This window comes from Procambarus clarkii, chromosome 53 (genome assembly GCF_040958095.1).
Source record: "Procambarus clarkii isolate CNS0578487 chromosome 53, FALCON_Pclarkii_2.0, whole genome shotgun sequence".
NCBI classification, from domain to species: Eukaryota; Metazoa; Arthropoda; class Malacostraca; order Decapoda; family Cambaridae; genus Procambarus; species Procambarus clarkii.
Genome location: NC_091202.1, coordinates 15,031,722 through 15,056,240, shown reverse-complemented (window position 1 = coordinate 15,056,240; position 24,519 = coordinate 15,031,722). Strand labels below are relative to the sequence as shown.

General features: G+C 47.8%; 1 protein-coding gene across 1 annotated transcript in view; it reads left to right on the top strand.

The window, feature by feature from the left end:
• Positions 1 to 24,519, top strand: part of LOC138352391 (putative uncharacterized protein ENSP00000383309) — a 65,800-nt gene that overhangs the window by 695 nt on the left and 40,586 nt on the right. The gene's annotated exons all lie outside the window — the stretch shown is intronic.

Sequence of the window (24,519 nt, the reverse complement as noted above, 5' to 3'; positions counted from 1 at the left end):
TGGAACGACTCTTTAAAGTTGGTGAGAATATTTGGGTTTAAGTTCAGCGCTTAACAACATCCGCAGCAGGAATTATTCTGTCTTTGAACTTTCTTGAGACCAGAACAGGAACGGGCAGAGACAGGAGCGCCAACCCTTCCACACTACAAACGGGTAGGAATTTGACGGGGTGGGGGGTGGGGGAAGGTTTAACGTGCCCTCCTTGGGTTTGGGGAGTAGAAAAACTCCCAGAACCCCATCAAGCAGGTACCCCACGACCCCCACTCGACCCCCTCACTCGACCAGCTCTCAGACCCCAAAAACCATTCATTATCTGACTCTTGACAAAGCCCCTATTTCCAATGAAGCGTTAAAGGTATACTTGTGTGTGAAAGGCTAATCAGATTTCAGAAATACGGCCTTACGGGCAGTATATTATGTAAATTTTCCGGCAATGCAACTTATATGTTGAGCAAAACAGCAGTTATCCTTAAGGGGAAGGGGGCACCAGGAGCTGGAGGCTGTGTTGGCGGCGTCGCAAACATCAACGTTGATGGGGACAATCTGTTCTCTTGCAATTGCGAATGGAATTATTATTCAAAAATTGCCATGATTGCGATTCTTTTTGTCGAGTGGTAAGTTCCCTGGCTGGGGAAAGGCACGGACGCAGCTACGGACAGAGAGACAGGAAGACAAGGGTAGGAACGGACAGGCTAAGCCATAGCTATTAACACAGGTATAGATGAAAATAATTAAGACATAGCCTGGAAGCAGTCAAACAGACAAACACACACACATTAGAAAGAGTTACAGAGGCATTAGAAATTTTTTTTTCAGTGTCAGAGTAGTTAACATATTGAATGCATTAGGCAGTGATGTGGTGGAGGCTGTGGGAACCGACCTGTGAGATTTATATTTATTTAATTTATATGAATATATTTACGTTAATTTATATACTTCGATAGCAATTGTATAATGATAAGTGGACTGTATTTCTGCAATGATCTCATAATCTCACAAATCGATCCTCTACACATTAGGGGGGGGGGTTTATATTAATTTAATTTATATATATGCAGCCAATCAAACTACAGTATTAGACTACATACATTGAAGAGGTTCCTTATCTTATAGTACAGCAGGTTAGTCCACCAGTCGGTCGGCCGGTCGGCCGAGCGGACAGCACGTTGGATTTGTGATCCTGTGGTCCTGGGATCGATCCCAGGCGCCGGCGAGAAACAATGGGCTGAGTTTCTTTCACCCTATGCCCCTGTTACCTAGCAGTAAAATAGGTACCTGGGTGTTAGTCAGGTGTCACGGGCTGCTTCCTGGGGGTGGAGGCCTGGTCGAGGACCGGGCCGTGGGGACACTAAAAAAAAGCCCCAAAATCATCTAAAGATAACCTAAAGATAACCAGGTATAACTAGGGTGTAGACACCACATTTTCCCTCTTTGAGGTAGCTTCCATCACCCTGGTAACTGATGCACAAAGCATGCTTCCTCGTCTTGACCTGTCAAAAGGGCGCTAGCTGTAAAGCCAGATTCCTATATATGACAAGCTATATCAGAGAAAACACTGTACATGGAACCTTAAAGACCTGGCTTAATTACCTTTAGTTTAAGGCTACCACGTGCTCTAACCGGGTCACCCTATATAATGACATTAATGGCCATAAATGAAAGATACATGGGTTTCGGAAGAACACTTAACTTGATTTGTTGACAGCGTGTTGATAATGGTACACCTTTGGTTTCCATAACACTACGTCCAAGTAAAATTAACAGGAGCCGAATTTGCTCCCGTGAGCCTCTGGTCTAGTATAAACAATGGCTGCCCTCCCTCACCCTGACGCCTAGCTTACATTGTCCAGATGTCAATAGAAGGGTCACATTTACTCTACTTTAATACTAATAATTAAGTTAATTTATATGAGATGTTTTATGATGGTAAAGTCCAAAGACTAATGTATTTCAGAATAATTCCCAGCAGAATAGCTGGTGAATTTATAATGGTATGTGGTGATGATATCCCGTTTTCTTTAGACGGTAATTCCACTACAAGTTACGTTTTCTATGGGTTAACTTGTTTATACAACACAGCTATTATCTGTCTGTATGATATATTAAATGGTGTCGGATTTTCCGACAGAGGCTGACTCCATACACAGTTTCAAATGTAGATATGACAGAGCCCAGTAGGCTAAGGAATCTGTACACCAGTTGATTGACAGTTCAGAGGCAGCACCAAAGAGCTAGAGCTCAACCCCCCGCAAGCACAATCAGGTGAGTACAATTAGGTGAGTACACACACACACACACACACACACACACACACACACACACACACACACACACACACACACACACACACACACACACACACACATAGAAAATACCTGGTAGCACATCTGGAGAGAAGGGACTTCGTGACAAATCGCCACCATGGGTTCAGGGAGGGTAAATCTTGCTTGACTGGCTTAATAGAATTCTACGATCAGGTGACAAAGATTAAGCAAGAAAGAGAGGGCTGGGCGGACTGCATTTTCTTGGATTGTCGGAAAGCCTTTGACACAGTACCGCATAAGAGGCTGGTACATAAGCTGGAGAGACAGGCAGGTGTAGCTGGTAAGGTGCTCCAGTGGATAAGGGAGTACCTAAGCAATAGGAAGCAGAGAGTTACGGTGAGGGGTGAGACCTCCGATTGGCGTGGTCACCAGTGGAGTCTCACAGGGCTCTGTACTCGGTCCTATCTTGTTTCTGATATATGTAAATGATCTCCCGGAGGGTATCGATTCATTTCGCTCAGTGTTTGCGGACGATGCAAAAATTATGAGAAGGATTAAGACAGAAGAGGACAGTTTGAAGCGTCAAGACGACCTAGACAAACTGAAGGAATGGTCGAACAAATGGTTGTTAGAGTTTAACCCAACCAAATGTAATGTAATGAAGATAGGTGTAGGGAGCAAGAGGCCAAATACAAGGTATCATCTTAGAGAAGAAATTCTTCAGGAGTCAGAGAAAGAAAAAGACTTGGGAGCTGATATCACGCCAAACCTGTCTCCTGCAGCCCATATCAAGAGGATAACATCAGCATCATATGCCAGGCTGGCCAACATACGAACGGCATTCAGAAACTTGTGTAAAGAATCATTCAGAACTTTGTATACCACATATGTCAGGCCAATCCTGGAGTATGCAGCCCCAGCATGGAGTCCATATCTAGTCAAGGATAAGACTAAACTGGAAAAGGTTCAAAGGTTTGCCACCACACTAGTACCCGAGCTGAGAGGTATGAGCTACGAGGAGAGACTACGGGAATTAAACCTCACTTCGCTGGAAGATAGAAGAGTTAGGGGGGGCATGATCACCACATTCAAGATTTTCAAGGGAATTGATAGAGTAGATAAAGACAGGCTATTTAACACAAGGGGCACACGCACTAGGGGACACAGGTGGAAACTGAGCGCCCAAATGCGCCACAGAGATATTAGAAAGAACTTTTTTAGTGTCAGAGTGGTTGACAAATGGAATGCATTAGGAGGTGATGTGGTGGAGGCTGACTATATACTCAGTTTCAAGTGTAGATATGATAGAGCCCAGTAGGCTCAGGAATCTGTACACCTGTTGATTGACGGTTGAGAGGCGGGACCAAAGAGCCAGAGCTCAACCCCTGCTAACACAACTAGGTGAGTACACACAGACACACACACACACACACACACTCCTTAAGGAGTCATTCAGAATCTTGTACACCACATATGTAGGACCAATCCTGGAGTATGCGGCCCCAGCATGGAGCCCGTACCTTGTCAAGCACAAGACGAAGCTCGAAAAAATCCAAAGGTATGCTACTAGACTAGTCCCAGAACTAAGAGGCATGAGTTATAAGGAAAGGCTGCGGGAAATGCACCTTACGACACTGGAAGACAGAAGAGTAAGGGGGGACATGATTACAATCTTCAAAATCCTCAGGGGAATCGACCGGGTAAACAAGGATGAACTATTCAACACTGGTGGGACGCGAACAAGGGGACACAGGTGGAAGCTGAGTACCCAAATGAGCCACAGAGACGTTAGAAAGAACCTTTTCAGTGTCAGAGTAGTTAGTAAATGGAATGCACTAGGATGTGATGTAGTGGAGGCTGACTCCATACACAGTTTCAAATGTAGATATGATAGAGCCCAGTAGGCTCAGGAATCTGTACACCAGTTGATTGACGGTTGAGAGGCGGGACCAAAGAGCCAGAGCTCAACCCCCGCAAGCACAATTAGGCGAGTACAATTAGGTGAGTACACACACACACACACACACACACACACACACACATTATTCTGATATTAATACGTATTCTGATATTCGTAAATGATCTCCCAGAGGGTATAGACTCATTCCTCTCAATGTTTGCTGACGACGCCAAAATTATGAGAAGGATTAAGACAGAGGAGGACAGCTTGAGGCTTCAAGAAGACCTGAACAAGCTGCAGGAATGGTCGAACAAATAGCTGTTAGAGTTTAATCCAAGCAAATGTAATGTAATGAAGATAGGGGTAGGAAGCAGGAGACCAGATACAAGGTATCACTTGGGAGATGAAATACTTCAAGAGTCCGAGAGAGAGAAAGACCTGGGGGTTGATATCACGCCAGACCTGTCCCCTGATGCTCATATCAAGAGGATAACAGCAGCAGCATATGCCAGGTTGGCTAACATAAGAACGGACTTTAGAAACTTGTGTAAGGAATCTTTCAGAACATTATATACCACATATGTCAGACCAATCCTGGAGTATGCGGCACCAGCATGGAGTCCATATCTAGTCAAGCATAAGACTAAAATGGAAAAGGTTCAGAGGTTTGCCACCAGACTAGTACCCGAGCTGAGAGGTATGAGCTACGAGGAGAGACTACGGGAATTAAGCCTCACTTCGTTGGAAGACAGAAGAGTTAGGGAGGACATGATCACCACATTCAAGATCCTCAAGGGAATTGACAGGGTTGATAAAGACAGGCTGTTTAACACAAGGGGCACACACACTAGGGGACACAGGTGGAAACTGAGTGGCAAAATGAGCCACAGAGATATTAGAAAGAACTTTTTTAGTGTCAGAGTGGTTGACAAATGGAATGCATTAGGAAGTGATGTGGTGGAGGCTGACTCCATACACAGTTTCAAGTATAGATATGATAGAGCCCGATAGGCTCAGGAACCTGTACACCTGTTGATTGACAGTTGAGAGGCGGGACCAAAGAGCCAGAGCTCAACCACCGCAAGCATAACTAGGTGAGTTCAACTAGGTGAGTACACACACACACACACACACACACACACACACACACACACACACACACACACGCGCACACACACACACCCACACACACACACACACACACACACACACACACACACACACACACACACACACACACACACACACACACACACACACACACACACACACACACACACACACACAGGGGCCTCGTAGCCTGGTGGAAGGGGCCTCGTAGCCTGGTGGATAGCGCGCAGGATTCGTAATTCTGTGGCGCGGGTTCGATTCCCGCAAGAGGCAGAAACAAATGGGCAAAGTTTCTTTCACCCTGAATGCCCCTGTTACCTAGCAGTAAATAGGTACCTGGGAGTTAGTCAGCTGTCACGGGCTGCTTCCTGGGGTGTGTGTGTGTGTGTGTGTGGTGTGGAGAAAAAAAAAAAAAAAGTAGTTAGTAAACAGTTGATTGACAGTTGAGAGGCGGGCCGAAAGAGCAAAGCTCAACCCCCGTAAAAACACAACTAGTAAACACACACCCTCACACACACACATGAGAAGGATTAAGACAGAGGAGGACAGCTTGATGCTTCAAGAAGACCTGGACAAGCTGCAGGAATGGTCGAACAAATGGCTGTTAGAGTTTAATCCAAGCAAATGTAATGTAATGAAGATAGGGGTAGGAAGCAGGAGACCAGATACAAGATATCACTTGGGAGATAAAATACTTCAAGAGTCCGAGAGAGAGAGAAAGACCTGGGAGTTGATATCACGCCAGACCTGTCCCCTGATGCTCATATCAAGATGATAACAGCAGCAGCATATGCCAGGTTGGCTAACATAAGAACGGCATTTAGAAACTTGTGTAAGGAATCTTTCAGAACATAATATACCACATATGTCAGCCCAATCCTGGAGTATGCGGCACCAGCATGGAGTCCATATCTAGTCAAGCATAAGACTAAAATGGAAAAGGTTCAAAGGTTTGCCACCAGACTAGTACCCGAGCTGAGAGGTATGAGCTACGAGGAGAGACTACGGGAATTAAACCTCACTTCGTTGGAAGACAGAAGAGTTAGGGGGACATGATCACCACATTCAAGATCCTCATGGGAATTGACAGGGTTGATAAAGACAGGCTGTTTAACACAAGGGGCACACGCACAAGGGGACACAGGTGGAAATTGAGTGCCCAAATGAGCCACAGAGATATTAGAAAAAACTTTTTTAGTGTCAGAGTGGTTGACAAATGGAATGCATTAGGAGGCGATGTGGTGGAGGCTGACTATATACTCAGTTTCAAGTGTAGATATGATAGAGCCCAGTAGGCTCAGGAATCTGTACACCTGTTGATTGACGGTTGAGAGGCGGGACCAAGGAGCCAGAGCTTAACCCCTGCTAACACAACTAGGTGAGTACACACACACACACACACACACACACTCCTTAAGGAGTCATTCAGAATCTTGTACACCACATATGTAGGACCAATCCTGGAGTATGCGGCCCCAGCATGGAGCCCGTACCTTGTCAAGCACAAGACGAAGCTGGAAAAAATCCAAAGGTATGCTACTAGACTAGTCCCAGAACTAAGAGGCATGAGTTAACAGGAAAGGCTGCGGGAAATGCACCTTACGACACTGGAAGACAGAAGAGTAAGGGGGGACATGATTACAATCTTCAAAATCCTCAGGGGAATCGACCGGGTAAACAAGGATGAACTATTCAACACTGGTGGGACGCGAACAAGGGGACACAGGTGGAAGCTGAGTACCCAAATGAGCCACAGAGACGTTAGAACGAACTTTTTCAGTGTCAGAGTAGTTAGTAAATGGAATGCACTAGGATGTGATGTGGTGGAGGCTGACTCCATACACAGTTTCAAATGTAGATATGATAGAGCCCAGTAGGCTCAGGAATCTGTACACCAGTTGATTGACGGTTGAGAGGCGGGACCAAAGAGCCAGAGCTCAACCCCCGCAAGCACAATTAGGCGAGTACAATTAGGTGAGTACACACACACACTCACACACACACACATTATTCTGATATTAATACGTATTCTGATATTCGTAAATGATCTCCCAGAGGGTATAGACTCATTCCTCTCAATGTTTGCTGACGACGCCAAAATTATGAGAAGGATTAAGACAGAGGAGGACAGCTTGAGGCTTCAAGAAGACCTGGACAAGCTGCAGGAATGGTCGAACAAATAGCTGTTAGAGTTTAATCCAAGCAAATGTAATGTAATGAAGATAGGGGTAGGAAGCAGGAGACCAGATACAAGGTATCACTTGGGAGATGAAATACTTCAAGAGTCCGAGAGAGAGAAAGACCTGGGGGTTGATATCACGCCAGACCTGTCCCCTGATGCTCATATCAAGAGGATAACAGCAGCAGCATATGCCAGGTTGGCTAACATAAGAACGGCCTTTAGAAACTTGTGTAAGGAATCTTTCAGAACATTATATACCACATATGTCAGACCAATCCTGGAGTATGCGGCACCAGCATGGAGTCCATATCTAGTCAAGCATAAGACTAAAATGGAAAAGGTTCAGAGGTTTGCCACCAGACTAGTACCCGAGCTGAGAGGTATGAGCTACGAGGAGAGACTACGGGAATTAAACCTCACTTCGTTGGAAGACAGAAGAGTTAGGGGGGACATGATCACCACATTCAAGATCCTCAAGGGAATTGACAGGGTTGATAAAGACAGGCTGTTTAACACAAGGGGCACACGCACTAGGGGACACAGGTGGAAACTGAGTGCCCAAATGAGCCACAGAGATATTAGAAAGAACTTTTTTAGTGTCAGAGTGGTTGACAAATGGAATGCATTAGGAAGTGATGTGGTGGAGGCTGACTCCATACACAGTTTCAAGTATAGATATGATAGAGCCCGATAGGCTCAGGAACCTGTACACCTGTTGATTGACAGTTGAGAGGCGGGACCAAAGAGCCAGAGCTCAACCACCGCAAGCATAACTAGGTGAGTACAACTAGGTGAGTACACACACACACACACACACACACACACACACACACACACACACACACACACACACACACACACACACACACACACACACACACACACACACACACACACACACACACACACACACACAGGCCAGTGTCCTTGACTTGTATACCATGCAAGGTGATGGAGAAGATCGTGAGAAAAAACCTTCTAACACATCTGGAGAGAAGGGACTTCGTGACAAATCGCCAACATGGATTCAGGGAGGGTAAATCTTGCCTTACAGGCTTGATAGAATTCTACGATCAGGTGACACAGATTAAGCAAGAAAGAGAGCGCTGGGCGGACTGCATTTTCTTGGATTGTCGGAAAGCCTTTGACACAGTACCGCATAAGAGGCTGGTACATAAGCTGGAGAGACAGGCAGGTGTAGCTGGTAAGGTGCTCCAGTGGATAAGGGAGTATCTAAGCAATAGGAAGCAGAGAGTTACGGTGAGGGGTGAGACCTCCGATTGGCGTGAAGTCACCAGTGGAGTCCCACAGGGCTCTGTACTCGGTCCTATCTTGTTTCTGATATATGTAAATGATCTCCCGGAGGGTATCGATTCATTTCTCTCAATGTTTGCGGACGATGCTAAAATTATGAGAAGGATTAAAACAGAAGAGGACTGTTTGAGGCTTCAAGAAGACCTAGACAAGCTGAAGGAATGGTCGAACAAATGGTTGTTAGAGTTTAACCCAACCAAATGTAATGTAATGAAGATAGGTGTAGGGAGCAGGAGGCCAGTTACAAGGTATCATCTGGGAGAGAAAATTCTTCAGGAGTCAGAGAAGGAAAAAGTCTTGGGGGTTGATATCACGCCAGACCTGTCTCCTGCAGCACATATCAAGCGGATAACATCAGCGGCATATGCCAGGCTGGCCAACATACGAACGGCATTCAGAAACTTGTGTAAAGAATCATTCAGAACTTTGTATACCACATATGTCAGGCCAATCCTGGAGTATGCAGCCCCAGCATGGAGTCCATATCTAGTCAAGGATAAGACTAAACTGGAAAAGGTTCAAAGGTTTGCCACCAGACTAGTACCCGAGCTGAGAGGTATGAGCTACGAGGAGAGACTACGGGAATTAAACCTCACTTCGCTGGAAGACAGAAGAGTTAGGGGGGACATGATCACCACATTCAAGATTCTGAAGGGGATTGATAGGGTAGATAAAGACAGTCTATTTAACACAAGGGGAACATGCACAAGGGGACACAGGTGGAAACTGAGTGCCCAAATAAGCCACAGAGATATTAGAAAGAACTTTTTTAGTGTCAGAGTGGTTGACAAATGGAATGCATTAGGAAGTGATGTGGTGGAGGCTGACTCCATACACAGTTTCAAGTGTAGATATGATAGAGCCCAATAGGCTCAGGAACCTGTACACCTGTTGATTGACAGTTGAGAGGCAGGACCAAAGAGCCAGAGCTCAACCCCCGCAAGCACAACTAGGTGAGTACAACTAGGTGAGTACACACACACACACACACACAGCCTAGCCACCCAGCCTAGCAGGACCTACGTTTTGTTTGCTGAGTAATGTGTTGTGAGGCGGATTGTAGCATACTTAGTGATTGATCCCCCGAAGTGTGTGCACCGTTTAGGATCGTATGCTAAGTGCACATAGTGGTGACGACCAGTGAGGAAGATAGGAACGAATGTTACCAGGAGCAAGTGGAGACAACAGTAGCATGTGGAGACAACATTGATACCAGAGAGAGGAGAGGGCAAGCGACCAACCCCGTCATAAGGACATCTCTTCAAACTCACCTAGGCGTGCTTGCTCGGGGTGAGCTGACGGTAGGTCCCCTCTCTAGGTCACCAATAAGGTGTACAGAGTTACTTAAAATACCTAATTTAAAGTAGGTCTCAATATCTCAAATATACAACTCCGTGGCTCACTTGGGTGGGGCTTGACACATGATACCCTGGTGACCGCTCACCACCTCACCCCTCACCTTCCCACGCCTTACACTGCCCCAAGACACCCCCTACCCCTTCCCCTATACACAAACACCCCCGCACCCAACACACACACACACACACACACACACACACACACACACACGCACACACACACACGCGCACACACACGCACACACGCACACGCGCACACACACACACACACACACACGCACACACCCACACACACACACGCACACACACACACACACACACACACACACACACACACACACACACACACACACACACACACACACACATGCACACGCATGCACACACACACACACACACACACACACACGCACACACCCACACACACACACCACATACCACATATGTCAGCCCAATCCTGGAGTATGTGGCACCAGCATGGAGTCCATATCTACATATATTTATATATATATATTTATATTTATATATAAGTCCATATATATTTTTTTTTTTTTTACGAACGGCATTCAGAAACTTGTGTAAAGAATCATTCAGAACTTTGTATACCACATATGTCAGGCCAATCCTGGAGTATGCAGCCCCAGCATGGAGTCCATATCTAGTCAAGGATAAGACTAAACTGGAAAAGGTTCAAAGGTTTGCCACCAGACTAGTACCCGAGCTGAGAGGTATGAGCTACGAGGAGAGACTACGGGAATTAAACCTCACTTCGCTGGAAGACAGAAGAGTTAGGGGGGACATGATCACCACATTCAAGATTCTGAAGGGGATTGATAGGGTAGATAAAGACAGTCTATTTAACACAAGGGGAACACGCACAAGGGGACACAGGTGGAAACGGAGTGCCCAAATGAGCCACAGAGATATTAGAAAGAACTTTTTTAGTGTCAGAGTGGTTGACAAATGGAATGCGTTAGGGGGTGATGTGGTGGAGGCTGACTCCATACACAGTTTCAAGTGTAGATATGACAGAGCCCGATAGGCTCAGGAATCTGTACACCTGTTGATTGACGGTTGAGAGGCGGGACCAAAGAGCCAGAGCTCAACCCCCGCAAGCACAACTAGGTGAGTACACACACACACACACACACACACACACACACAGACACACACACACACACGCACACGCACGCACACAAAGACACACACGGACACACACACACACGCACGTACAGACACACACACAGACACACACACACACACACACACACACACACAGGTCAAGCGGGATGGTAAGACAACAAAATGAAGCTGGAGGAGAGGGACTGGATGAGTCATTCATGGAGATGATTGCTAAGGCATGGAAGGAAGTCAGTGGGGAATTGAAGGACCTGAGGGAAACTATATGTAAGCTGCAGATAGAACTAAGTGCAGCACAAGAGGAGATAAAAAGCCTAAAAACAGGCCCTCCTCAGACTCTGGCCCAGGGGACCAACCCCCAGGTGCCAGGAGATGTAGCTATGGCAGGGACCCCTACAATTGGCCCAACCTTTGCTGAAATGCTCAAGAGCCCAGGAGCAATGTCCACAGTCAAGGAAGTTGTAATGAAAGCAGTAACCTCACAGGAGGCAGCTAGATGCACAAGCCAGCTAATGGAAAGGAAAAGAGCTGTAGTAGTGGTAGGTGTCAAGGAACAAGAGGGCTCCACAAGGGAGGAAACGAGGACTAAAGACAAAGCTGCAGTGGCAGGGATATTAAAGGAGATAGGAATGGAAGGGGCTGAACGAGACATAGAACAGTTTTTCCGGATTGGCCAGTACAACAGAGACAAAAAAAGATTGATCAAGGTAGTATTCAAGAGCGAGGACATCAAAGAGGACATTCTAGTAAGGAAGAGCAAACTGAGGTATGCAATGAACTACAAAGAGGTATATGTTCAGAGAGACATGACCAGAGACGAGATAGTAAGGGCAGCAGATGCAAGGAAATGGCGCAAGGAGAGGGAAGAGAGCCAGGGAACCTCAGCCTCCAACCCAGCAATCCCAGAGGGGAGTGGGGAACCCCAATCCAGCAACCCAGGAACCCCAGGGGGGAATGCAACACCCCAGTCCACCACCCAATAGGGCCCTCCCTACCCCCCAGCTCAAACCCTTCCTTGCCCCTGCATAATGCCCATCATGAAACCCAAATCCTCCCCCTCCCCTTACCCCAAGTAGCCCCTGCTTTCCCAGCCCCTGGTCTTCTCCCTGCCCCAAGCAGGCCTGAGCAAGACCAAAGCCCTCTATCCCCCACTCCACCTCCCTCCAAACCCCTGTCAACTACACCGCAGGAGGGCGTGCCCTCTCCCCAAGCAATCCCTGCTCCCTCACCCCCAGGACTTCTTCCTGCCCCAAGCAGGCCTGAGGAAGACCTAAGCCCTCCACCCCCCACTCCACCTCCCCCTGAACCCCTGGCAACTACCTCACAGGAGGAGGAGCCTACCCAAGTAGCAATGACCATAGAACAACCTCCTACACTTGTAGGGAGTGTGGGTGAAATTGGATATAAGAAAGTGAGCTTCAAGGTAATGTACTCAAACATTGATGGGATTACCAATAAAGCAAGTGACCTGGCAGAAAGGGTGCAAGAAGAAAACCCTGATGTAATAGGACTAACGGAAACAAAATTGTCAGGAGTCATAACAGATGCTGTGTTTCCAAAGGACTACTATATAGTAAGGAAAGAGAGGGAAGGGAGAGGAGGTGGAGGAGTGGCCCTGCTGATAAGGAAGGACTGGAGTTTTGATGAGATGGAAATTCCGGGCTGTGACGGATTCAGAGATTACATAACAGGAACTATAACAATGGGTGGACCTAAGATAATAGTGACAGTCATTTACAACCCTCCCCTAAATGACAGAAGACCTAGACAGGAGTTTGATAGGAACAACATGGCCACCATTAATATAATAGAGAGAGCAGCTTCAGTTGCCTGCAGGAATGGCTCAAGACTCTTAATCATGGGTGATTTCAACCATGGAAAGATAGACTGGGAGAATGGGGACCCACATGGTGGTGCAGATACGTGGCGAGCTAAACTCTTGGAAGTGGCAACAAGGAATTTTCTGAGCCAGCATGTCAAGGAACCCACAAGAATGAGAGGCAATGATGAACCAGCTAGACTCGACTTAATATTCACCCTGAATGAGTCAGAAATAAGGGAAGTCAAAGTTGAAGCCCCCATAGGAATGAGTGACCACAGTGTACTGACCTTTGAGTACTTGGTGGAGGTAGGGATAACCTATCCAAGGATGGGAGTGGAGGGGAAAAGACTGAATTACCGAAGAGGAAAATATGACGAGATGAGGAACTTCCTCAGGGGAATACCATGGGAAACAGAACTTAGAGACAAGAATGCGCAGGTCATGATGGATATTGTCACCCAAAAGTGCCAGGAAGCTGCAAACAGGTTTATCCCCGTCCAAAAGGAGAAAAACGAAAAACAACAGAAAAACCCATGGTTCAACCAGGAATGTAAGGTAGCGAAACAACTGAGTAAAAGAACATGGAGAAACTACAGAAATAACAGAACACCAGAGAGCAGGGAGAGATACCAGAGTGCCAGAAATGAGTATATCAGAGTGAGGAGGGAAGCAGAGAGACAGTTTGAAAATGACATCGCGAGTAAAGCCAAGACCCAACCAAAGCTGCTCCACAGCCATATCAGGAGGAAAACAGCAGTGAAGGAACAAGTGAGGAAGCTGCGGAAAGGGGAGAACAGATACACAGAGAATGACAAGGAGGTGTGTGAAGAACTCAACAAGAGATTCCAGGAGGTCTTTACAATAGAACAAGGAGAAGCCCCTGCACTAAATGAGGAGGCGGCAAACCAAGCAACCTTGGAGGAATTTGACCTCACCAGTGATGAGGTCAAAAGGTGTCTGCTGAAGCTAGATGTGACAAAGGCTGTTGGGCCTGATAGAATCTCACCATGGATACTAAAGGAAGGTGCAGAAGCACTAAGTGTGCCACTCTCTATGGTGTATAACAGGTCACTGGAAACAGGAGACTTACCAGAAAGTTGGAAGACAGCTAACGTGGTCCCAATATACAAAAAGGGTGACAGGCAAGAGGCACTGAATTACAGGCCAGTTTCCTTAACTTGTATACCATGCAAGGTGCTGGAGAAGATCGTGAGGAAAAGGCTTGTAGAGCATCTGGAGGGAAATAACTTTGTAACGCACCACCAACATGGGTTCAGAGATGGTAAATCGTGCCTCACAGGTTTAATAGAATTTCATGACCAGGCAACGAAAATTAGGCAGGAAAGAGAAGGGTGGGCCGACTGCATTTTCCTGGATTGCCAAAAAGCCTTTGACACAGTACCCCATAAAATGCTGTTAAAAAAGTTGGAGCAACAGGCAGGAGTAAAAGGGAAGGTGCTCCAGTGGATAAGGGAGTACTTAAGCAACAGGAAACAGCGAGTAACGGTGAGGGGGAAGACATCAGAGTGGCGAGATGTCACCAGCGGAGTCCCACAGGGCTCAGTACTTGGACCCATCCTGTTTCTAATATATGTGAACGATCTTCCAGATGGTATAGACTCATTCCTCTCGATGTTTGCTGATGATGCAAAAATTATGAGAAGAATCAAGACGGATGAAGATAGACAGAGACTACAGGATGACCTGGATAAACTGGAGGAATGGTCTAGAAAATGGCTGCTGAAGTTCAACTCTGGAAAGTGTAAGGTGATGAAATTAGGCGAAGGGAGCAGGAGGCTGAACACAAGGTATCATCTGGGAGGGGAAATCCTGCAAGAATCAAATAGAGGGAAGGATCTGGGGGTTGATATCACACCGAACCTGTCCCCAGAGGCCCACATCAAAAGAATATCATCAGCGGCATATGCTAGACTGGCCAACATAAGAACTACCTTCAGAAACTTGTGTAAGGAATCTTTCAGAACCCTGTATACCACTTATGTAAGACCAATCCTGGAGTATGCAGCTCCAGCCTGGAGTCCATACCTAGTTAAACACAAGACAAAGTTAGAGAAGATTCAGCGGTATGCCACCAGGCTCGTCCCGGAACTGAGAGGATTGAGCTACGAGGAAAGGCTAAAGGAGCTGAACCTCACATCCCTGGAAAACAGAAGAGTAAGGGGAGACATGATAACCACCTACAAAATTCTCAGGGGAATTGACAGGGTGGACAAAGACAAACTCTTCAGCACGGGTGGGACACGAACAAGGGGACACAGGTGGAAACTTAGTACCCAGATGAGCCACAGAGACGTTAGAAAGAATTTTTTCAGTGTCAGAGTAGTTAATAAATGGAATGCACTAGGAAGTGATGTGGTGGAGGCTGACTCCATACACAGTTTCAAATGTAGATATGATAGAGCCCAGTAGGCTCAGCAATCTGTACACCAGTTGATTGACAGTTGAGAGGCGGGACCAAAGAGCCAAAGCTCAACCCCCGCAAGCACAATTAGGTGACAATTAGGTGAGTACACACACACAGGCCAATCCTGGAGTATGCAGCCCCAGCATGGAGTCCATGTCTAGTCAAGGATAAGACTAAAATGGAAAAAGTTCAAAGGTTTGCCACCAGACTAGTACCCGAGCTGAGAGGTATGAGCTACGAGGAGAGACTACGGGAATTAAACCTCACTTCGCTGGAAGACAGAAGAGTTAGGGGGGACATGATCACCACATTCAAGTTTCTGAAGAGAATTGATAGGGTAGATAAAGACAGTCTATTTAACACAAGGGGAACACGCACAAGGGGACAAAGGTGGAAACTGAGTGCCCAAATGAGCCACACAGAGATATTAGAAAAAACTTTTTTAGTGTCAGAGTGGTTGACAAATGGAATGCATTAGGGGGTGATGTGGTGGAGGCTGACTCCATACACAGTTTCAAATGTAGATATGACAGAGCCCGATAGGCTCAAGAATCTGTACACCTGTTGATTGATGGTTGAGATTCGGGACCAAAGAGCCAGAGCTCAACCCCCGCAAACACAACTAGGTGAGCACACACACACACACACACACACACACACACACACACACACACACACACACACACACACACACACACACACACACACGAGCCTGAGCAGCTCCCATTGTTGGAAGGGGTTACCCTAGATGAAAGACTATCAGATATAGAGGTGACAGCAGAGGAGGTAATGAAACAGTTGACAACTCTAGATGCAACTAAAGCAGTTGGACCAGACAAAGTATCACCGTGGATACTAAAAGAAGCAGCACAGGCCCTCAGCGTGCCTCTGGCAATGATCTTTAATGAGTCACTTATGTCAGGAGAATTGCCCAGTTGCTGGAAGAAGGCAAATGTCGTGCCGATCTTCAAGAAAGGAGATAGGGAGGAGGCACTTAACTACAGACCTGTATCACTGACAAGCATCCCCTGTAAAATACTGGAAAGAATAATTAGGCTGCGACTGGTTGCACACCTGGAGAACATTAGGTTTGTGAACAAACATCAACATGGGTTCTGGACAGGGAAATCGTGCCTAACAAACCTTCTGGAATTCTATGATAAAATAACGAGGATAAGACAGGACAGAGATGGTTGGGCAGACTGCATATTTCTGGACTGCCAAAAAGCCTTTGATACAGTACCGCACATGAGACTGCTGTTCAAGCTCGAGAGGCAGGCGGGGGTGGGGGGAAAGGTCCTAGAATGGATAAGGAACTACCTAACAGGAAGGAGCCAAAGAGTTACGGTAAGGGGCGAGAAGTCGGACTGGCGAACAGTAACAAGTGGAGTACCACAAGGATCGGTGCTGGGACCAATTCTATTTCTTGTATATGTTAACGACATGTTTACAGGCGTAGAGTCCTACATGTCGATGTTTGCGGATGATGCAAAGTTGATGAGAAGAGTTGTGACAGATGAGGATTGCAGGATCCTCCAAGAGGACCTGAACAGATTGCAGAGATGGTCAGAGAAATGGCTACTAGAATTCAACACGAGCAAATGTAAAGTTATGGAAATGGGACTAGGAGATAGGAGACCAAAGGGACAGTACACAATGAAGGGGAACAGCCTACCTGTAACGACGCGTGAAAGAGACCTGGGGGTGGACGTAACACCTAATCTATCTCCTGAGGCACATATTAATAGGATAACGACAGCAGCGTACTCTACACTGGCAAAAGTTAGAACATCATTCAGAATCCTAAGTAAGGAGGCATTTAGGGCGCTTTACACTGCCTACGTAAGGCCAGTCTTAGAGTATGCCGCCTCATCATGGAGTCCCCATCTGAAGAAGCATATAATGAAACTGGAAAAGGTTCAGAGGTTTGCAACGAGACTCGTCCCAGAGCTACGAGGGATGGGGTATGAAGAGCGCCTCAGGGAACTGTGCCTTACGACACTAGAAAGAAGAAGGGAGAGGGGGGACATGATAGGAACGTATAAGATACTCAGAGGAATTGACAGAGTGGACATAGACGAAATGTTCACACGGAATAGTAACAGAACGAGAGGACATGGATGGAAGCTTGAAACTCAGATGAGTCACAGAGATGTTAGGAAGTTTTCTTTTAGCGTGAGAGTAGTGGGGAAATGGAATGCACTTCAGGAACAGGTTGTGGAAGCAAATACTATTCATAATTTTAAAACCAGGTATGATAGGGAAATAGGACAGGAGTCATTGCTGTAAACAACCGATGCTCGAAAGGCGGGATCCAAGAGTCAATGCTCGATCCTGCAGACACAACTAGGTGAGTACAACTAGGTGAGTACACACACACACACACACACACACACACACACACACACACACACACACACACACACACACACACACACAAAAGGGCATGGAGAAACTATAGGAATAACAGGACACTGGAGAGCAGAGAAAGATACCAGAATGCCAGGAATGAATATGTTAGGATGAGAAGAGAGGCAGAAAGACAATACGAAAATGACATCGCAAGCAAGGCAAAGACTCAGCCTAAATTGCTGCATAGCCACATCAGGAGAAAAACAACAGTAAAGGAACAGGTTATGAAATTAAGGTTAGGGGCAGAAGGATTCACTACAAACGACAAGGAAGTGTGTGAGGAACTGAATAAGAAATTCCAGGAGGTCTTCACCTTAGAGCAAGGAGAAATCCCAGAGATAAGAGAGGGAATAGCTAACCAGGAACCACTGGAAGAGTTTGTGATTACCAGCGGGGAAGTAAGGAAGTGTTTACTAGAATTGGATGTAACAAAGGCTATAGGTCCAGATGGAATCTCCCCTTGGATACTAAAGGAAGGAGCAGAAGAACTGTGCCTCCCGCTCTCCATGGTGTATAACAAATCACTGGCAACAGGGGAACTGCCAGAAATTTGGAAAGCAGCTAACGTAGTCCCGATATACAAGAAAGGGGATAGACAGGAGGCACTGAATTACAGACCAGTGTCCCTAACCTGCATACCATGCAAGTTGATGGAGAAGATTGTGCGAAGAAAGCTAGTGGAACATCTGGAGCGAAAGAACTTTGTAACACAGCATCAACATGGATTCAGGGATGGCAGGTCCTGCCTCACAGGGTTACTTGAATTCTACGACCAGGCAACAAAAATAAGGCAAGAAAGAGAAGGGTGGGCAGACTGCATATTTTTGGATTGTCACAAAGCCTTTGACACAGTGCCACACAAGAGGCTAGTGAAAAAACTGGAGATGCAGGCTGGAGTGAAAGGGAAGGTTCTCCGTTGGATACAGGAGTACCGAAGTAACAGGAGACAACGAGTCAGTGTGAGGGGTGAGGTCTCAGATTGGCGAGACGTTACGAGTGGAGTACCGCAGGGGTCAGTCCTTGGACCTATACTGTTTCTGATATATGTAAATGATCTTCCAGAGGGTATAGAATCGTTTCTCTCAATGTTTGCCGATGATGCAAAAATTATGAGTAGGATTGAAACTGAGGACGATAGTAGGAGGCTACAAGATGACCTAGACAGACTGAGTGAATGGTCCAACAAATGGCTGTTGAAGTTCAACCCGAGTAAATGCAAAGTAATGAAACTAGGTGGTGGAAATAGGAGGCCAAACACAGGATACAGAATAGGAGATGAAGTACTTAATGAAACGAACAGAGAGAAAGATCTAGGAGTTGATATCACACCAAACCTGTCTCCTGAAGCCCACATAAAAAGAATAACGTCTGCGGCATATGCGAGGCTGGCTAACATCAGAACAGCGTTCAGGAACCTGTGTAAGGAATCATTCAGAATCTTGTACACCACATATGTAAGACCAATCCTGGAGTATGCGGCCCCAGCATGGAGCCCGTACCTTGTCAAGCACAAGACGAAGCTGGAAAAAGTCCAAAGGTATGCCACTAGACTAGTCCCAGAACTAAGAGGCATGAGTTACGAGGAAAGGCTGCAGGAAATGCACCTTACGACACTGGAAGACAGAAGAGTAAGGGGAGACATGATCACAACCTACAAAATCCTCAGAGGAATCGACCGGGTAAACAAGGATAAACTATTCAACACTGGTGGGACGCGAACAAGGGGACACAGGTGGAAACTGAGTACTCACATGAGCCACAGAGACGTTAGAAGGAACTTTTTCAGTGTCAGAGTAGTTAACGGATGGAATGCATTAGGCAGTGATGTGGTGGAGGCTGACTCCATACACAGTTTTAAATGTAGATATTATAGAGCCCAGTAGGCTCAGGAATCTGTACACCAGTTGATTGACAGTTGAGAGGCGGGACCAAAGAGCCAAAGCTCAACCCCCGCAAGCACAAATAGGTGAGTACAAATAGGTGAGTACACACACACACACTCACACACACACACACACACACACACACACACACACACACACACACACACACACACACACACACACACACACACACACACACACACACACACACACACACACACACACACACACACACACACACACACACACACTCACACACACACACACACACACACACACACAGACACACACACACACACACACACACACACACACACACACACACACACACACACACACACACACACACACACACACACACACACACACACACACACACACACACACACACACACACTCCCCCCGGCCCAAAGTACACAAGAACCCCCTCCTGCAGCTCTTCACAATCCCAATCGGTTCTGACAAAGCATTAAACGCTGATTGGTTGTGAATGGCTAACGAGGCGAAAGCAACACAGCTTAACGGCCAGTTTGGTTAAAGTCAATTCGTCGTTAATATCGGTTATGGGACGACCGTAATTCAGACTGTTCTCTTGACAGGCCACTCCGTCAAAAATGCAACCGTTCTGGCTAATCAGAAACGTCTTAACCCAAACAACCCCCTTAACCCTATCGAGGCCGATGCATGGATAACGTCAGTATTACGGCTCTTTACTTTGTATTAATACGCCGTATTTTTAGTATATTGGTTGATCAGCGTTTAGGGACTAATATTGATCAGCATTATTGGACTGATATTGATTAGCATTAATGGACAGGTGGGGGGGGGGGGGGGGGTGACTGAAACGTCATTTATCCATTTTCTGACGTGTGGTTTGGTCATAACACCTTCAAGAGAGAAATCATGACCAAAATCCCGCTCCGCCCCTTCTGGTCCTCGCCTCAACAGGCGGGGCCCAGAAGCTGAAGCTAGACAAATGGAAGAATACACCTGAGCATGCATCGGTTCCTTTTCACCACAGTTACTCTCTCGCCTGCAACACTGCAGTTACATGTCAACAATGGTCATCACCCCGAGAGCTGCATAATAGTTATAATGGTGGTCGTGGAAGGGGCTATAATTACCCTAAATTATAGATCGGAGTCGGTCAAAATTGGCCAAATTGGCATGCATGGGTGGCCAGGTTATCTTGAGGGTATCTTGAGAAGATTTCGAGACTTAGTGTCCCCGCGGCCCGGTCCTCGACCAGGCCTCCACCCCCAGGAAGCAGCCAGTGACAGCTGACTAGCTCCCAGATACCTATTTACTGCTAGGTAACAGGAGCATCAGGGTGAAAGAAACTCTGCCCATTGTTTCTTGCCAGAGCCCGGGATCGAACCCGGGACAACAGGATCACGCGTCCAGTGTTCTGTCCGCTCAGCCACCGGCTCCCGGCCAGACGAAAGGTTTTGTCCAGGGAGAGAATTTTGTGGTTCAGGTTTGCGAGAGTTCTGCCTCTGCTTCGAAGGACTCGACGCGCATGCGTGTTATCTCAACCACTTGGGGCTGGACGGTAGAGCGACGGTCTCGCTTCCAGCAGGTCGGCGTTCAATCCCCGACCGTCTAACTCGTAGCAGCTGTCTAACTACCAGGTACCTATTTACTGCTAGGTGAACAAGCGCATCAGGCTGAAAAAAACTCTGCCCATTTGTTTCCGCCTCCGCCGGGGATCGAACCCGAAACCCTTAGGACTACGATTCCCGAGCGCTGTCCTCTCAGCCGCCAGGCCCCCAACTAGCACTAAGGACTACATTTCCCCAAGGACTATCTTGGGAAAATATACATTAACGTACTTAAACAAAAAAATCCAGTTAACAGGAACATATAAAAGAGAAGACCAAAAATAAATTGAATAAATAAAGGCAACAGAGAGCAAACAAGGAGATAACCAAAATTGACCACACAGAGGGCAGAGAGCAAATAGGTCAAGCGTTTAGAGACGCCAAGAGTCAGTAAAGAGTCAGTAGAGAGGCAGTAAAGAGTCAGTAGAGAGGCAGTAAAGAGTCAGTAGAGAGGCAGTAAAGAGTCAGTAGAGGCAGTAAAGAGTCAGTAGAGAGGCAGTAAAGAGTCAGTAGAGAGGCAGTAAAGAGTCAGTAGAGAGGCAGTAAAGAGTCAGTAGAGAGTCCTCTTAGGCGTACACTGCCTTTAAGGAGATCACAGGAAGACACTCACTCACTCTTCCAAAAATTCAGTGCTTCCTTGTGTCGGTTTTCTCTATGTTGGCGAGAGAGAGAGTGAAGGAAGCGATGGCGATGTGGCCTCACGGGCAGGAAGGGAGAGGGAGGGAAGGGAGAGGCAGGGAGGGAAGGTGGTAGGAAAGAGAGGGTAAAAGGAAGAAGGAGAGTGAAGCAGATAGAGGGAGAGATGAGGCTAGGAGTGAAGCCAGAAATGATGGAAGAAGGAACAATGATGAACTAATGTAAGCCAAGAGAGAGAGAGAGAGAGAGAGAGAGAGAGAGCGAGAGAGAGCGAGAGAGAGAAAGAGAGAGAGAGAGAGGTGGTGAAAGTATACAAGCCAGGGATCACAGTGAGTTACGAGGAACTGAAAAATTAGGTCGGCATTTCGTATGGGTTAATTACCGACCATGTAGGAATGACTTCCAACATACCAGTGTGGTAAACACCAGCTCCCACACCAACATATGTGGTGGGAGTTACACGATATGTAGTGGCCACCAGTGACCATCCACTACCTGGAGGCCATCAGTGTCCTTTCTCGCCTGATCTAACCGCGATCTTCTCCAGAGGAAATTAACTAATTATAAACTGTGGACCGTCGCATCCCCCGGGTCCTACAGTCACTCCTGGTGCCTGGGAGGGACCTACAGTTACTCCTGGTGCCTGGGAGGGTCCTACAGTTACTCCTGGTGCCTGGGAGGGTCCTGCAGTCACCCCAGTGCCCGGGAGGGATCTACAATCACTCCTGGTGCCTGGGAGGGTCCTACAGTCACTCCTGGTGCCTAGGAGGGATCTAAAGTCATTCCAGGTGCCAGGGAGGGCCCTACAGTAACTCCAGTGCCCGGGAGGGTCCTGCAATCACTCCTGGTTCCGGGGAGGGTCCTGCAGTCACTCCTGGTGCCTGGGAGGGACTTACAGTCACTCCTGGTGCCCGGGAGGGTCCAACAGTCATTCCTGGTGCCTCGGAAGGTCCTACAGTCACTCCTGGTGCCTGGGGGAGTCCTGCAGTCACTCCTGGTGCCTGGGAGGGTCCTACAGTCACTTCTGGTGCCAGGGAGGGTCTTACAGTCCCTCACGGTGCCTGGGAGGGATCTACAGTCACTCCTGGTGCCTGAGAGAGTCTTGCAGTCACTCCTGGTGCCTGGCAGGGTCCTACAATCACTCCTGGTGCCTGGGAGGGTCCTACAGTCACTTCTAGTGCCTGGGAGGGTCCTACAGTCACTCATGGTGCCTGGAAGGGTTCTACAGTCACTCCTGGTGCCTGGGAGGGTCCTACAGTCACTCCTGGTGCCTGGGAGGGTCCTACAGTCATTCCTGGTTCCTGGGAGGGTTCTACAGTCACTCCTGGTGCCTGGCAGGGTCCTACAGTCTCTCCTGGTGCCTGGCAGGGTCCTACAGTCACGCCTGGTGCCTGGGAGGGTCCTACAGTCACTCCTGGTGCCTGGGAGGGTCCTACAGTCACTCCTGGTGCCTGGCAGAATCCTACAGTCACTCCTGGTGCCTGGCAGGGTCCTACAGGTACTCCTGGTGCTTGGCAGGGACCTACAGTCTCTCCTGGTGACTGGCAGGGTCCTACAGTCACTCCTGGTGCCTGGGAGGGTTCTACAGTCATTTCAGGTGACTGGCAGGGTCCTACGGTCACTCCTGGTGCCTGGCAGGGTCCTACAGTCACTCCTGGTGTCTGGCAGGGTCCTACAGTCACTCCTGGTGCTGGCTGGGTCCTATAGTCACTCCTGGTGCCTGGCAGGGTCCTACAGTCACTCCTGGTGCCTGGCAGAGTCCTACAATCACTCCTGGTGCCTGGCAAAGACCTACATTCACTCCTGGTGACCGGCAGGGTCCTACAGTCACTCCTGGTGCCTGGGAGGAATCTACAGTCACTTCTGGTGACTGGCAGGGTCTTACAGTCACTCCTGGTGAATAGCAGGGTCCTACGGTCACTCCTGGTGCCTGGCAGGGTCCTTCAGTCACTCCTGGTGCCTGGGAGGGTCCTACAGTCACTCCTGGTGCCTGGGAGGGTCCTACAGTCACTCCTGGTGCCTGGGAGGGTCTTACAGTCACTCCTGGTACCTGGCAGGGTCCTACAGTCACTCCTGGTGCCTGGGAGGGTCCTACAGTCACTCCTGGTGCCTGGGAGGGTCCTACAGTCACTCCTGGTGCCTGGGAGGGTCCAACAGTCACTCCTGGTGCCTGGGTGGGTCCTACAGTCACTCCTGGTGCCTGGGAGGGTCCACGAGTCACTCCTGGTGCCTGGCAGGGTCCAACAGTCACTCCTGGTGCCTGGCAGGGTCCTACAGTGACTCCTGGAGTCTGGGAGGGTAATACAGTCACTCCTGGTGCCTGGGAGGGTCCTACAGTCACTCCTGGTGCCTGGGAGGGACCTACAGTTACTCCTGGTGCCTGGGAGGGTCCTACAGTTACTCCTGGTGCCTGGGAGGGTCCTGCAGTCACCCCAGTGCCCGGGAGGGATCTACAATCACTCCTGGTGCCTG